The following is a 17,551-nucleotide window of genomic DNA, read 5'->3' as shown; positions in this document are numbered from 1 at the left end:
TGTAATGAATATATGCCAATTCAATTAAATATTTTAAAAATGAATTGAATGAATTATGTTTTGAAACCCATACCGCTTCTCCCCAAAAGAAGTTTAAATGGTCCAAAAAAATGAAATGGTTTTTAATTAGGTTGCCCCACTCTCTCTCATGTATTACTTTGCCAGTGTTTCCGTCACTCTTTTATTATTTATTATTTTTCATTTTTTTATTTTTTTTTTAGTTTTTTCCCTCTCATGCATCTTCCTGAATATGCACCTTTATGAATTTTGTAAGCACTCTTTATGCTCTTTATGTGAGATTTTATTAATTTGTTCTACTAATTTGTTATACTGATTTGAAGAAAGCGGGCTTGGCAACCAGAAATCAAATTCAGGTGTGTATTTACTTACTCATAAGGCTTTTCAAGAATTTGTAATTAGTTTATCACCTTAATGTTACCTTAGAATTAGTTCATTTCTTTCCAGGGTCATATGGGTTTATGAGTTCAAATTAAATCTGGCATAACTACTGCTTCCTCTAGCTTTGTTTAGGACACTTCTTTTTTGGTAGTCTTTAAAATGTTGATCTCAGTCCGTATCTTCTTAATTATATATTTGAACGACTCATTAAGTGATTTGTGAAAATCAAATGGTTGGTGTAATTGGAAAAGGCGCTTTAGGAAAACAATGTAACTCGCATAAATTTGAATTGTTATATTCGAATAGTTATTTGAAGTTTTACTGCTTTGTAATTTATCTATTTTTTGCCATCAAAAGTTACTTTCTAATATTTGTTGAACAATTATAGGATCCACTTGAGGATTGATACATCGCAAATCTTTATGGATTGCACTCAGCGTAGGTGTGTGACAGTGTTGTTAGGGGAGTTAACGAGTGATGGAAATAGAATTAGGAGTTGGACATGCTATATGGTGGAAGTTGTGACTCGGGCGTATCGATACCATAACAGAGGTAAATAAATCCGATTTTTTTAAATTTAAACAAACCATCTGATTTGCTCCCTACAAAAGTATATCATCTTTTGCAGGATTCTTTTCTAGCGCAGCATTCTGTCTTCCAAATATATCATTAGCTAAGGTTGGTCTATTTTGAATTTTATATCCACTTCACTTTGGGTTTGAGTTGATTTGTTTCTTGCTTTGATAAACAATATTGCTTATTTGGGGTTTTTTTTAGTTTTCTCCACATATATATATTTTTTTTATCTTAGTGTATCTGTGCATTCATAGATATGCCTCATGTTGTGATGTCCATGAACACCATGCCTTGCTTATTCATGGTACTATTTTTCCCTTCCTATTTGTCTATGCCTTTATCATTTGTCCATAGGTACCACAAATCAATTTCATAACTATCGATATGTTTATACCATGATTAACTTTTATGTACTGCATAAGTTTTGGCATATCTATGGAGCTTCATCATCTCATTGACCCTTTTAGTTACCTTTGAAAGTTGAGTTCAAAGGTAGATTATTCGTGCTATGAAAACATTCAATGTCTAATATCCAGTTTGGTTCACAGTTGCAATCGCAATGCATTAAATTCTCATTACAATATATATATATACTAGATATAACCCGTGCCGACGGCATGATTGGTTATGAGGTGCTTATTATGTTGTTTGTGGCACTGAATGTAACTCTACCGCATTCAGTATACAACGTTTTACCATGACTATATCCCAATCATTCTATTGATTTTATGCAAACCTTTTCTCAACCAAATGAGAATTTGGGACATTCCCTGGATACCTTTTTGGTTAATACATGTTGATAAGTATATTCTTCTAACAGTAGTACTACACTAGTCAAAAACTCAAAGATGATAAGGAATTGAAGGAGTTCTTTGAGAAGAGCATGTACCTCTATTATAACCAAATTAGAACAAAGATCCCCGCTTGACTTTTTAAGAAGCTTCAACATTCATGGTTTTTTCAAAAGCTTTAAGAAATTTGTCTTGAAACTCACTTAATGGGAGACACTTCATGGGCACTTCTTCATGCAAGAAATGACTCAAACCAAAACCCATTGAAGCCCTTCCACAGAATTAAGGTGTTGGCAACTATTTAATAGCCCCTTAATTTTGTTAATAAGATTCATCAAATTCATTCATTATATACTTAAATTTGGTATTGAAGAGAACCTTCAAAGCTTTTCGACACCCACATTGGAACATATTAACCGGTATTTAAATTTGGTTGGAGTTGGCCAGTGCATGGCAAGTTGAAGTTATCTCGACCAGTGGGCTTTTTGAGGACATCTTCCGACCCAGTCTCATGGCTTTCAGTTAGGAAGAGGACGTTGCATAAATAGGTAAATCAAGTTCATGCTTTAGATTCTTGAATCTAAGGTCTTTGTTGAATTCACGATCTACGATCTATACTGTAAATTGTAAAGGTGTTCCCCTAGGTAGTACCCAATTCCTAAGCATATACAATGCAAATATTTGAAACGACAAAATTTTTGTTCATTAAAAGTTGCACAGTTTGCACATACTTTTTTCTTTGTTGAGTGTTCAAGTATTTACAGTGGTCAAGGAGAATAGTTATTTTTTCGACAACTAACGTCAAGGAGGATAGTAACATAGATCTACTCGTCTTTATTCCAGTTGACATGAGACTCATTTTAAGAAAATCTCACACTTAGTATTCTAATTCTCCCACATTTGAAGTCATGTAGGTGTCACTTTATGTATTTTCTTGGCACATTTCGCTGCATGCCGCATTAGATGTTACATCCACCATATGTACAGAAGTTGGTATCTTTGAGGTAATTTTCAAGACATTCATCAATCTTCTATTGACCTTGAATCTGGAAGGTAAGCTTCTCGAATAGAAAAAATGCATTCAGTGCAGTTGAGGAATTAAGTAACATTGCTAAATCGAAGAGGTCAAGAGTTCAGATTATTACCATTAAAAGTGGTTTTGATCTAGCACTGCACTTCACAGTAACTGCACATCTCCTTGCAATTAGCTTAGGGTGCGTTATTTCTTCTTTTAAAATTTTGAAATATGAAACATTGGAAGTGATTTCGAACTTACACTTGATATAGCACTACACTTCACAGTAACGGAACATCTCCTTGTAATTAGCTTAGAGTGCGTTGTTCTTTCTTCTTCCAACTTTTTTAAATTTGAAACACATCTTAGCACTTTTCTTCTCAGTGGATTCATGAGCGCCAACATAGTTGTTGATTAGCTCCCAATAGTCTCTGAAAAGCCGACAAATTTAGTTGGTTATTTTAGGAGTTATCCCATTGTTCAATACAAATCACATCTGGCTAGACATTCTAGAAAATAATATTAGAGCAAAATTAGAAGTAACATATTAAAGCAACATAAGACTAAGAGCATACTTTAATCAATTCAACTTCCAAGAGTCATAAACATGTTGGACTTGTCAAAAGAGGGCCAAGCATCCAAGGATCGTGTATTCTTTCTATCATGTCTTCAAAACAACTATATATATATATATAACATGGCACAATCAAGTAGTATATATAGTAGGAACTAAATGTTCAAATTGAAATCCAACCATTATTAAAGAAGAGTTCTATGTAACAACATTATTTGTCAAAGGAGTCGATGTTTCTTGAAACCTATAAATAAATTGTGTTAAAGTTTCTATGTTCCCATCAATCGAATTTCTTTGGTATAAATTATCAAGGAAACATGCCATGCCATCAATATTTCATCATACCATCTCTTATCAAATGGAACTTGGTTGTGTTATTTGTTGTATTGCGGCAATAACCAACTGAGGAAAATGAATCAAAGTCCATCAAAGTTCTCCAAACTTAAATATTAAGACAAATAACTAACTTCGAGCTTATAGTGTTATAGACCCCATCGATCAAGAGTTTTTGCAAAGTAATTACAGTATTGAGAAGCACACATTATGTATTCCCAACACTGAACTCTAACTATACACCCAGAGTAACATTCCTAGTATTCACTTGCAATAAGGAATAACATCTTTCTTCGTTCTGATGTAATAATTACTCCAAACAAAGAAAGATGTTGCTCGATCACCTTTTCATGCTAGTCTTATGATAGTATCAATCTTGTTCTAATTACATACTATTAATTATAAATTCTACTCACCTGTCTAAACTTCTGAACACCACGTAAAGTTTGGTCCAACCACACATCACTTGAGAACTACCACTCTAAACACAATCTATGGATTTCAAAAATTGCATATATCAACCACGTACTTCATATGTGATGAAAGAGAGGCCGTAGTAGGCACAACACAAACCATAATTGTAAAAGAAATGTCTCATTACTCCATTGGTAATAGATGTCTCGTTACTCATTTTGCATTAAGCAATATATGAGAATCATCAAAGATCCAAAGAAAGGACCGATGTACCAATCAATAATCCTAAAAACACAGGCAACACTAACTATAGCAGATTACAACGGTTGAAAAATAATTTAACACTTTTAAAGGTTTGACTCCCTTCAAGACTTGATAATCCATCTATGATGCTTCAACGACTCGCTGAAATTAAAATATGGGCAGTCAATAACCCCCAACCCTTTGTTTGTTAAGTTAAAGCTGAATCTCCCAGTTGAGAAGGCCATGGGATTCTCTACCCATTGTTGAACATCCCCTAATATTCTCTACACATTGTTGAACATCTACCCCCTAGTAAATCTCAAAGTACTAATTGTTTAGGCTAAAGAAGTTGTCACGGTTTTACACCTTACTTATGCTTATATCCAATATCTCAAGTTCACATAGTAAGCAAGGGATAAAGGGATCAACAATTTCTAATCCATATAGGGCCACCCAACGGGGTTTCAAGAAACTTGAATATTGTATGAGTGAAACATTCTAAACGACAATTCTACTCGTCCAATAATGTCATTTGTATTAGTAAGTATGCAAGATTTCAAAGTATCTGAAAATACTTGACTAATACAATGCAAGAATGCTTCCTAGAGCCGAGTATCTTCATCTCTTAGACCACTTTCAATGGACATTGAAGATCAATTTGTGCAAGGAACTTACAGTAATAAAAAATACTATAGATGAATAGCTTACTGCAAAAGCAAGTATAAGCTGGGATCACTGAAATCAAACACATATTATGCATTTATGCACACTGAATTCAACACGCTCTATTAAACAATTCTTTAGCAACAACACTTGGTTCCACCAAATTATGCCCTCTTACCTATTCACACCACTTGAACACAACATGAAAAAGATCAAACCTCTTTGGTGCGCATTCCGCAAAAACTACTTTTATATCATTCTTTTTTTGGTTGGGGTGGTGATATTTTTTTGGGAGGCTAGTCTCACTGAAGTACTATTGTACCTTGGTTTACACTATCCTTGCTAGGAGAAACAATCAATAAACCATTTCCAATTTAAACAACTCAAAATACAAACACATTAACTCTTAAATGGCTAATTCACAATTTCCTACCAACATCAACAAAAAATATATATAAAAAAAAAAACATAGAGAAAAAAATGATCAAATATAGTAATAGATTCAACAAATAAAGTGACACTTGGATTTCTTAACAACAATTTTTTAGTAAGCATCATTTTAATTAAATCATCCAATGGAAGTATACGAAAGAAACAATACCTTAATTTGAATTTCAATCCAATGATGAGGGAAATGAAGAAAATGTACATGTTTTCCTCGTGGCTTGATCATTTCCCGCATCCTGGCTTGAAGTACGTTGCCTTCTAATTCAATGCCCTTTCACTTTTGCAAATTTATTGGTTTGTTTTTAATGGACAACAGAAGGTAGTTACAAACTTGCAATATACCTTAATATCTATCAAAAAACAAAAGGAATAAAAGGTTTAGTATGGATAGGCAGGCAACAATTAGGAAGTATGCATAAAACCTTTGCTGGGAATAAATAAAAAATTAAAATCTGACAACAATAAGAAGATATATAATTGCTGAAAATCCAATAAGAAAACGGGTTTTAGAAGCCCACACTGGTATGTGACATACTGACATCCTTACACAAATATCAATGAAAAGTACATGTTAAGTAGCATATTGTACAAACACGTAAATAGAGCACTTCTTCACCTCACATGCCCTTATTAGATATAAGGCTTAGGCAATCCCTAGATCTGAGAATCAGGTTTTGCTCCGGCTTTTGGGAACATGACGTGATCTCAGAGGCGTATAGGGTTGGTCGCCCATTCCGGGGTTTTGACCCTTGAGTTGCTTATGAGAATGCCTCTATTTTGAGCCCAAAGAATTCTTTTTCTCAAACTAAAATGAGCATAAATACCAAAAAGAGCCCAAAGAATTCTATTTTTGTGTTGTACAATGCGCTATTAACATGTACTTTTCATTGATATTTGTATAAAAGAATCTTAGGCATTACATATAAATGTCATAATAGAAATCTAACTGAAATCGTAGTCAGTTATTGGTAGAGGAGAATTCTATATGTGGTCATTAGTCATTATATATAAATGTCATAACAAAAATATCTAACTGAAATCATAATCGTTATTGGTAGAGGAGATTGAAGGCAATGGAATCTTTAGTTCTTGATATCTTGCAATGAAGGATGCAAGAGGGCCAATAAGTTGTCAAACCTTCATGAAGGACTCGGAATGAGACTTCATTAGTGGGTCCACTATAAGTCAAATTTGTTTATTGCAATTAGCATTTATGAAAACACACTCTCAATTATATCTTCAATCGATATTTCCGCAAACAAAGGGGGAGTGCTTAAATTCTTGAAGGTTAAGAATGCATAAGATTTTATTTTTTATAGAAAAATAGTATCCACGCATGATTATGGGAAAGAAAGGATGCTTTAAAACATGCTTTAAACAGTAGAGAAGTTACAAATAACGTTGTATGCTTTAAACACCATTTATTTCTTCAACACATTAAGCGTTACAAACCACTAAAGTCGGTAGAGAAATTGCATACTAATCAAATTAACTCTTATTGAATGGGAAAGGAAAACGGAGAGAAACTATCGGAAGGAAATAATCAGTGGTGCTCTAACTCTCAATAAGTATGCGAGAGGAAAAAGATGAGTAACCGATGTGTACTAATTAATTGGGTGTCTATTAATTTTTGGTGAAGGAAAAGGAAATTGGCTAAAATTAACCTCTATGAACTAAATTTTTTGGGTGTCTACCAACATAATGCACTAAAATTAACCTTTATGTAGAGGATATGAGAGACAAAGTGTTCTAAATCTGCTACCCCTCTAAGCCCTCTTTTTGTTAAAAAAAAATAGTAGCTCAGAATCACTTTCAAAAGAGAAAGGATTTGAAAAGGTAGAAATCAGTGGCGTCAATACTTCAACATGCACAAACTAAACAAACAAATAAATTGGGATGCATGCTGAAATTGTTTAGGTGCTCAAATGAGATTGAAGACAATTACTCACAACAGAAAGTATCCCAAAATGGTATCGAAGATGCAAAGCAACCTCAAAATTTAGAACATAACGGGAAACAACAACCCAAAAAGGAACTTTGCATAGAAAATGTAGTAAAACAAATCGTAAACATATAAAAAAAAACCGTGTGCATCACTGAATTGGCCTAAAGAAGTAAAAGAAAAAACTAAAGAATGGAAATCAAAATGGGTAACTTACATGAGATGAAGTACCTAGAAACCTGGATTTTGTAGGTCGACAAACACCCCCACATTAAATGAACACAATAAATTTCCCAAAGTCTAGCATGGAATTTCACCATCCCGAAATTCATATACCGGTGCCTTCCCGAGCAGTAAATTTCTTTAAACCATTGGCTGCACACGTACACTCCAGCACATAATCTTCTATCATAACCAATATATAATCTTGGTCAATTTATCAAACACGTACACTCCATCATCTTTTAGGTTCTTCAAGTTTTAAAATGCTGACCATAAGGAAAACTAATGGATTAGAAGTGTGAACAACCTCTAACTTTGTAAATGAGCCGAGATAGGCCTCCCAAAAAGAGCAATGAAATGCTTATAAATAGTCATGCTAGGTATACTCAGATTGGTGGCTTGGCATCAATTAAATCAATACAAATTTGTAATAATGTTCTGGGTTCATGTAATGATCATGAATCACTCTGCCATACCACTATAAGTGCAACTTTTTCATCCCGGCCGGTACAATCATCTTCTATTTATGTCTTTTCTATTTATGCCCGTCCATTCAAAAATAAATCCTGAAAGAAACTAAAGGATCTGAATAAGGTGTACCTTTGTAGTGCCTCCATATTTCTTTTGGAGCCATTATAAGTACACTTTTTCTTCCCGGGCATTACAATCATCTTCTATTTATGTCTTTCTATTTATGCCCTTCAATTCAAAAACAAATCCGAAAGAAAACTAAAGGATCCGAATAATGTAATGTTTTACACCCTTTCACTGAGTGAATGCTTACAATGTATAGTGGATGAGGATGCATTAGGTTGTATTTATGATTGATTTCATTAATATAATTTGGGGGTAGCCGGTCTTAACCCTTTTAATTACTTCAAAAAAAAAAAAATGGTCCAAATAAAGTGTAGCTTTGTAGTGCCTCCATATTTCATTTGGAGCCAGCAATAGACACTCTACTATGTTGTGATTTTTTTTAAAGTACCATACCAGTGTAAAGGGATGGGAACAGAAACAACAAACACAGCAAGTGAAAACTTCAAAACAAAAGACAAATAGCCAAGACATAAAACACAAACAAACTTAAGCTTTTAAATGTTGTTACGTGCTAACCAAGTCGAGCATACATGCATATAGCAGCTTGAGATACCAAGAACCAACATTGTATCTACTGACTTTTAATAGCATGAAAAATAAATTAAAGTAGACTAACACCACATCACATGAATTTATTAAGGAAGAAAAAGGAAATGTACCTAGCTGGAGTATGGTTCTCGTGGTTTAATATTTTTCCTCATCCTTAGCAAATCTAATCAAGGTAAAAACATTGAGTTCCTAGCAAGACTTTTGTGTAATTTCTTTCACGCTCGTGCTTGTTAATCGCTTTTCTATCTTGTTCCATTTAACTGTGCCTTCCTAATCCCAACAGCTCAAGTCTTCAGAACTATCATACATTAGGCAAAATACGAAGCATACTAAGAACACCAATTTTCCTGACAAACCGAATAGACGACACCATGTAAATAAGATGTTTGTAAGGATTTCTAAATCACAGCAAAACAAATTTATCCAAAAAAAACATTTGAAATTGCAAACCTCAATTTGATTGCATTTTTTTTTACGTAAATTTGTTGGATTGGAAGAGGAACCTTGATGCCAGAAATTGGGATAGAGAGTTTTATACAGGGAGTTGAGAGAAGCTAAGTTAGTAAAAGTCATACTCTACTTTAACTCTATTGATAAATTTTGGTAGTGGAGCAACGTAAGGTAACAATCACTGGTGCTCTAATGGGTGTACTAATAGTGTCTTGATTAATCCAATCAATTTTGGTGAAGAAAAAGGAAACTTCGGAGGTAGTAATTGGGGAGAGGATACGCCATTGGATGCAAGTCCGTTTGAGTCTATTAGATGCCCAAGCCTACAAACCCGGCCTTTAATAACATTTTAATGTGTTAACTCACAACCGATTACATTTAATCAATTAAACCCAATAGTTAAGAATTATTTTATGTTTTTATTCCAACTTTAATGAATTGAAAATCTGTTAAACCATGAACAATTCACTTGAATTAATAAATATGCAATCTGTTAGGCCAATAAAAATATAGGTATGTATGTATATATGGATCCGGCAAAGATGGACATTTGCAACTTCAAGTAGCAAGAAACAATAGAAAAGAGGTTTGTTATTGATCTAGTCTAGAAACATTATACATACCGGCGACTAAGCAAAATAGTTCAAGTGTAATTGATCTCGACAACAACATAGTTCAAGCCCGATTAATGAAATTTTGTGCATAGTAACATATTTGTCTTTCAAGCTTCCCGATTGAAAATCATTGAACTGGTAAAACATAATAAGAGGAATTGCATAAGCTACTAAAACCCAACTACTAAGAATAGAAACTTGGAGCAGAACCAATTCAAAGCATCTTTGGTAGGAAAATTAATCCAACACCAGGAAGTGGAAACCATGTTTAATCCCAAAATTAAATTAGTCGAATACTTGAGATAGATCAAACACAGTACCTGCCATCGAAGGTGTGGAGTGAAGCATTTAGATGAACAAAGAAGTCGATGGTGCATGATTTTTTGAGGTGGGTTTTGATAGTGGTAAGCTATCAAGAGAGAAAGAGAGGGTTTTGATAGTGGTAACGTTTGGGGTTGATGGTCATTGCGAGTATTGGGGATCAAGCCCACTTTTAAAGCAAAACGGCAATTAATACAATGCAAAAAACGTTTTCATTTTTCATAGGGTAGCCAACTCTTCAAAACCAAGCCGATCCACTGAATTAGTATTTATTTTTATTTTTTGGTAATCCTTGGCATTTATTTAACCCCACTTTTGAAGCCTTTAGCAGTTTAACCCAACTAATTGATCAACTCTCTACTACACTGTAAATTTAGTGGATGCTAAATGGGTTTTCTATTTTAATTTTGGTAACCGAAGCTGAAGTGATTTAATGTCTGATTAAATGTGGGCTATTAGGAAGGTCATGGGGTGTTTCAAAATTAAATGCATTCATTAATTTATGGTTTCAAAATGCTCTAGATCGTACATCTGCCCCAATCTAACTCAGATCCCCAGACGATCCCGACCACCCTTTGTCTTGCCATTGTGTTTTATTATAATATATATATATACCAAATCGAATTCTAAAAACATATATAAATAATCTTTTATGTTAGTATAATGTTCTAAAAAAACTTGGTCCAAACATCTTATACTTGAAGGATGCTGCTATTGAAGATTACTTGAAGGCTTGAAGCTAAGCCAACAGATGTGCAAGCGACAAGTATTATGGATATGCAGGCTCGTTAAGGGTGAGCTGAAGAATATGAAGCTGGGAAATGGTTGACGTCAAGCAACCACAAGCTTTTATGGATAGTTGAAACATCAAGTGAAGATGCAAACCGTTGCAAAACGTCAAACTGGTGAAATTTGATCCGTCATACATACTGAATTACTGATGATTCCAATCATTTTCAATTTCCATTTTTCGGCGTCTATTTCTTACATTGTTTGTCGTATTGGTCTATTTATTTATTCACCTGGAGAAAGACACTGAACTCAACTAGAATGTTTTGTGGATCCCCGTTTTGTACTGATTAGTTGTGTATTTTTTAGCAGTCCATTCTCTGATTATTATCACAAGAATACAGGTTACTTCAACTAAACTACAAAGACAATGTCTTGTTGACATCATTGTTTTTTACGAGCTTCAAATCACATTTGATTATTTCATGTAACCATTGATGAACCCTTTTAAAGTTTTGCATGTTGAATTTGGGTGGCTTTTACTTTGTCTAGTCTATTTGGGTTTTGTTTTTGTAAATGTACTTAATTTGTAGCTAAGATTAAATAGCTATACAAATACACTATCACTTTTCCAAATAGTAACTGACTTAAAAAATTGAAGAGGAGTCTCGAGATCTCATCTTCTCAAGCTTTTCTTTTCTTTAGCAGTGCAACTATTTTGCTAATTTCACTGCACATTCATAGAATGTTAGTACTCGAGGTTTGATGGGTGGTGTGTGGCTCATAATTATTTTCAAAGGTAATTACGCTATCAAATTAGCTAAGCAGAAGCACATGACCAAGATTAATGGCACAAACAAGCACCTCATAACAAACCGTGCCACAGGCATGGGTAATATCTAGTATTATAACAAAACAAATTGGCAAGACAGAGAGTGGTAGGAATTGCGTGGGGATTTGAGTTAGATGGGGTACACATGTATGGTTTAGATTGTTTTGAAACCCCTTTTATGCTAATTATTAATAACATTTATTAAGTGCTTTTAAGGGTTAAGTTGTATTAAAATAAGTAATTAATTACCAACTAAAACTTATTTAGTACAATAATTTCCAAAAGAAAAGAAATAGACAGATGGAGATGGAGAGGTGTACGTTAGTTGGGCTTTGACTAATGCCAATTCAATGAATGATGGGTCCGTTACAACTTCTTTCTCTCCATTAGTACGTCCTATTTCTCTTCTCCCTGTTAATTCGTTATTGAAGCCACCCATTAGTACAGGGGTCGCGGTATTGACACCCCATTTTTTGGAATTGACACCCCTTTACCAATTCAAAGGTACTAGCACCCCTCCATTAATCACATAAAAAAACACTCACGCGAGATCTCACAATCCACGGCATCGGGTTGCCGTGAGATCCCATATCCCACGGAAAGTGGTTGCCAGGGGTCATTTTTTCTCTTAAATTTATTTTAATAGCCACCGTAAAAAAAGTTAGTTGCCACGAGATGGTTGTGTTCACTAAAATAGAGTATTTGCTTGTGTTAATTATCAAAACTCTTATTCATTAATTTGATATCAAGTTTTTCTTATAGCATATGAAATATATTTGCCACGAGATAGTAAAATTATGCTTCGATTGTACATTTTTTTTTTTTGTCATGGTTTTGGTGTTGTTCTTGGAGTATATAAAGAAGCTTTAAAGAAGAAAATGATGTATCTATATGTCGTGTGTGTTCAATATGCAAAATTTAAAGTGAAAAAAAAAAAAAAACACAAAAAAAAAATGTTCCGCGACAACTCCCTGCTGTGGGATATGGGATATCGCGGCAACCCGATGCCGTGGATTGTGCGATCTCACGGCAACTGCCTGCCGTGGGATATGGGATCTCGCGGCAACCAGATGTCGTAGAACTATCGGGCATGTGGGGTGTAAAAGGACATATAAGGAATTACTATTATTTTTTTACTTTTTGCCAAAGGAGTGCCAATCCAATAAAGTGGGGTGCCAATACCGCACCCCTTAGTACAGTCATTAGAGAAGCAGTGATTGTTTCCTTACATTGCTCCACTACTATCAATTTCAATGCAATTACTTAATAGAGATAACGCAGAGCATGACTAAGTAACGTATCTCTCAACTATCTGTATAAAACCCCAACTCCCAAAACTCTCTCTCTCAAATTTTGGCGTCAAGGTAAGAAATAAATGCAATCAAATTGAGGTTTGCAATTTCAAATATTTTTTGGGATAAATTTGTATAACTTTTAGGTGTCTATTCAATTTATCATGAAACTTGGTTTAAACGCATCCTTTGGTTTGGTACGTCACTTTTATTTGCATATGCTTTAGTTTCATATTTATGGATTTTACTAATAATACCTAACCCACTTGCAACAAAATTCACTGGAAGCATTGGTTTAATTTATGGCTTGGTTGGGGTATTTGTATTGAAATTAATCCACAATTTGATCCTATATAAGTAGTAGTTAGTGTTATTGGCATGAAGTATTTGATAATTTTTTTACCTGCGCTAGCTTTTGATTCTTTTTTCTTTTCCTCATTTTTTGCATAACATGTCTGCTTCTTTTCCCCACTCCAATAGATGTTGCCCATGTAGGTGTGTTGTGATAATTTTTTTGCTTCTTTTACAAGTTTTGTTGTTACAGATAATACAGCCTTACCAAGACCTCGATAGCCAATGTAGTGTAACAGACGGATGGAAAGTAAGGGACACATTACAAGATTATGGGACTCCACTAATTTGAAAGGTTAAAAACAGCTCTTGGACTTGGAATTTCTGCTATTGGATTCAAAAGTAAGCACTTTTCAGGCTTCATATTTATTAGTTTTTTAAAGTTTGTGTCGCATTACTACCTTATTTTTTCTTCCGGTTACGGCCAACTAATACATTCGTCGAAATCTTCATCATGGACAGGGTACTAACGTTACCTTATTTTCTATTTGTGGTTGAATGTTGCATATAGGGAACAACAATGAACTTTGGGGAAGGAGGTTTACATTGGAACATAATTTAGGAATTTTATTCCTTTTCACTTTACATTGGTAAGCCGTTACCATTACCTTCTCTCAGAACTTTAAGACTCTAATATATGTTAATTACAAATCTCAGAACTGTGGATCAAGTAATCCATTTTGTTCTTAGGATTAATGTTTGAAAGCAACTTTAATTTTTAGATTATTTAGTTTGTATATGAGGATGTTTCAGTTCAAAATTTGTATGGAATTTTTTTATTAACAAACTGGGGATCGAGAGCGTTCCCGAGTTCTTAGAACGTATAAAATGGTGAGTTCACCTTCACAAGTAAAACTTGGCTTTGTGTTGTATTTTAAAGATTTTTTTTCCTGTTAATTCCTTGAACTAAGTTCTATTGTAGACCTCTCCATGTCATTGCTAGAAATTACAAGCTTGCATATATGTTCTGGGTTTAGTTTAGAATACTTTGTGATACGTTGGTTGGTTTTACTGGATGTGGCGCTCATAGTTTACTAAGCTTCGACATCATTTTATTTAATTTCATTTCATCGCTCTTTTTCTTTCCCCAAGGTATGACGCTAAGGAACCCCAAGGTATGATGCCAAGGAATAGTTCTATTTCCAAGGTCAATTGTACTTAAAAACTCTAACTCTGAGTGCTTATCTAATTTTATGTCAATCAATTTGTGAATTCATAGGAAATACTAATGCTTTGACAATGATTCAGATTAGATGGATGCGCACATACTATGAAATAAAGAAAACTAAGAAGATATGAAATTAAACAAATAGAACACTAACAGTTATGGGAATGGCTTACTTGCTTATTGAAACTTCAACTGGCTTTTATAAAGCCTTACAGATAACTATGAAAGAAAAACAAAACAAACCACGTTTATAGCCTAGAGACGTGGTAACAACTATGACTTACTCAAATGCAACAACTACTCAAACTACCCTGAAGAATCGGGCTACAAGGTCTGACCTCTTCATTCCCTCCCCTAAACTAGACTGTCCAAAAACAAACTAGTTTATCAAAGATGCGTCACAAACTCCAAGATGCTCTCTCATTCTTTGAAAAGACTCCAACTTCAGTGGCTTAGTGAACACATCAGCCACCTGATCATGTGTACCACAGTGTCGCAAATTCACGACTCCATCATTTGCAAGGTTACGAAGGAAATGAAATCACACTTGTATATGTTTGCTTCTTCCATGTAAGACATGATTCTTAGCTAGCTTAATGGTTGAGCTATTGTCACAGAAAATGACTGTGCTTTCATTCCCTTCATACCCCAACTTCTCCAACAACCTCTTCATCCATACTACTTGAGTTGAACATACAGCAGCAGCCACGTATTCTGCTTTGGTTATGCTTAAGGCAATGATCGGCTGCTTGTGTGAGGACCAAGCTACTACAGCTGAGCTTAAGACAAAAGCATAGCCTGAGGTGCTCTTCCTATCTTCCACATCACCAGCATAATCACTATCAGTGAATCCCATCAGCTCTTTATTTCCATCCTTCTTATACAATAGTCTAAAACCAGAAGTTCCTTGTAGATAACGTAAAATTCGTTTGGCAGCCAAGAGATGAAGCTCCGTTGGTTTCGACATATATCGACTAATCAAACTGACTGCATACATAATATCCAGTTTTGTGGCTGTCATATACATCATGCTACCGACCAATTGTCTGTAATAAGAACCATCTACCTCTATTCCATTATCATCTCGAAAAATCTTGAAACCCGGGCAGATTGGATTTTGAACAGAGTTACAGTGTTCCATACCAAATTTCTTTAGAACTTCCAGCACATATTTCTTTTGGCGAATAAAAATTCCTTCACTAAGATGCAAAACTTCTATCCCAAGAAAGAACCTCATTTTACCAAGATCTGTCATGTCAAATTCATTCATCATCGATCTCTTAAACTCAACGACCATATTCTCATTGTCTCCAACATAAATCAAGTCATCAACATAAAGTCTAATAACCAAGAGTTTACCTTGTTCACTGACCTTGGTGAAGAGTGTTTGTTCACTTTCACACTTCTCAAAGCCTTCGTTCAAAAAATAAGCTTCAACGCGGCTGAACCATGCCCTCGACGCCTGCTTGAGCCCATATAATGCTTTATTGAGCTTATAGACTTTGTGCATTGCAGTTTTCATCTCATAGCCTCTTGGTTGATCGACATAAACATCTTCGGTCAAATTTCCCTGAAGAAAGGATGATTTAACATAAAGTTGATAAACAGACCATCCTCTTTGTGCAGCTAAGGCAAGAAACATTCGAACAGTATCCATACGGGACACAGGTGCATATACTTCCTCATAGTCAATGCCGTACTTTTGTGCGTAGCCTTTGGCAACCAAGCGGGCTTTGTATCTTTCTACCTCACCGTGCTCATTGATTTTTGTCTTGTAAACCCATTTAACCCCAATCCTTCTAGCACCTGCTGGCAACTCCGTCAAGTACCATGTATTATTTTTCTGAATGGCGTTTATCTTTGAATCCATAACTTCTCTCCATTTTACATCAGATGCTGCTTCCTCATAGGTCATTGGATCGGTAGTGACAAGAAATGCCCAATTAGCCACAACATCTTCATCAAAAAGCTCTTCTAATGAGACATAGTCCCCCACCCATACAGGGGTTATTCTCGTTCTCACACTTAAAAGTCCAGAAGTTTCTGGGTTCACAAGATTTGGTGCAGCTTCATCTTCGTTGCTTCTTGCGCATTCTCATCTTCTGACTCATTTGAAGTATGCAACTCGTCATCGTCACCCCACTTCAAATCAAGAGCAATCTTCTCTTCAAAACTGTCATCCCAGTTCCATTTCTTGTCTTCTTCAAAGACAACATCCCGATTAATTACTACCTTATTCATAATAGGATCATAAAGTCTATAGGCCTTCGATTCTTCACTCACTCCCAACATAACATAGCTCCAGCTTCGTTCTTCATGCATCCGGAACATGATAATGTGCAACACTGCCAAAAACCCTGAAATGAGCTACTGAAGGTTTAACCCCACTCCACACCTCTTCCGGTGTCATGTCTGTGACGGATAAAGTGGGGCTCCTGTTGAGAACATAGAGACTCCAGTTGACCGCCTCCGGCCAAAATATTTTGGGGACACCTTTCTCTAACAAGAAACTCCTCACCATGTTCATCACTGTCCGGTTTTTCCTTTCTGCGCCGCCATTTTGCTGCGGTGTGTATGCTGCAGTCAATTGCCTTTTAATGCCATTCTTTTTATAGAAATCATTAAATTCATTCGAAGTAAATTCCCCACCATGGTCTGTTATTAAACATTTAATATCAAGACCTGTTTCTTTCTCTACACAATTCTTAAATAACTTGAAAGAGGCAAATGCATATGACTTATCAATCAGAAAATGTACCCAAGCTTTTCTACTATAGTCATCAATAAAACAGATACGGTACCTCTTGTGACTGTTTGAAATAGGAGTAACAGGCCCACATATATCGGCATGAATGAGTTTGAGTTTCTGAGAAGCTCTCCATGTACTCTTCTTTGGAAAAGAGTCTCGATGTTGCTTTCCCTTTAAGAAATCAGTACACACAGCCCTAGTATCTCTGATCGTAAGCAAACCCTTCACCATTCCTTTCTGCTGCAATGTTTTGAGGCTTTGGTAACCAAGGTGACCATAC

At 35.0% G+C, this 17,551-nt stretch overlaps 1 long non-coding RNA gene across 2 annotated transcripts; it reads right to left on the bottom strand.

The window, feature by feature from the left end:
• Nucleotides 1-2,461: 2,461 nt before the first annotated feature.
• Nucleotides 2,462-8,452, bottom strand: LOC147480194 (uncharacterized). 2 transcript variants are annotated; one of them, XR_015205125.1, is made up of 4 exons: nt 7,615-8,452; nt 5,610-5,805; nt 2,912-3,212; nt 2,462-2,824 (listed from the first exon to the last, which is right to left on the bottom strand). It is a non-coding gene; the product is annotated as an uncharacterized LOC147480194 (long non-coding RNA). The 2 variants fall into 2 exon arrangements; XR_015205124.1 differs by having other exon boundaries at nt 2,462-3,212; nt 7,615-8,415.
• Nucleotides 8,453-17,551: the final 9,099 nt, after the last annotated feature.

This window comes from Coptis chinensis, chromosome 8, assembly GCF_015680905.1.
Source record: "Coptis chinensis isolate HL-2020 chromosome 8, ASM1568090v1, whole genome shotgun sequence".
Classification (NCBI taxonomy): Eukaryota; Viridiplantae; Streptophyta; class Magnoliopsida; order Ranunculales; family Ranunculaceae; genus Coptis; species Coptis chinensis.
This window is presented reverse-complemented; position numbering and strand designations above follow the sequence as displayed.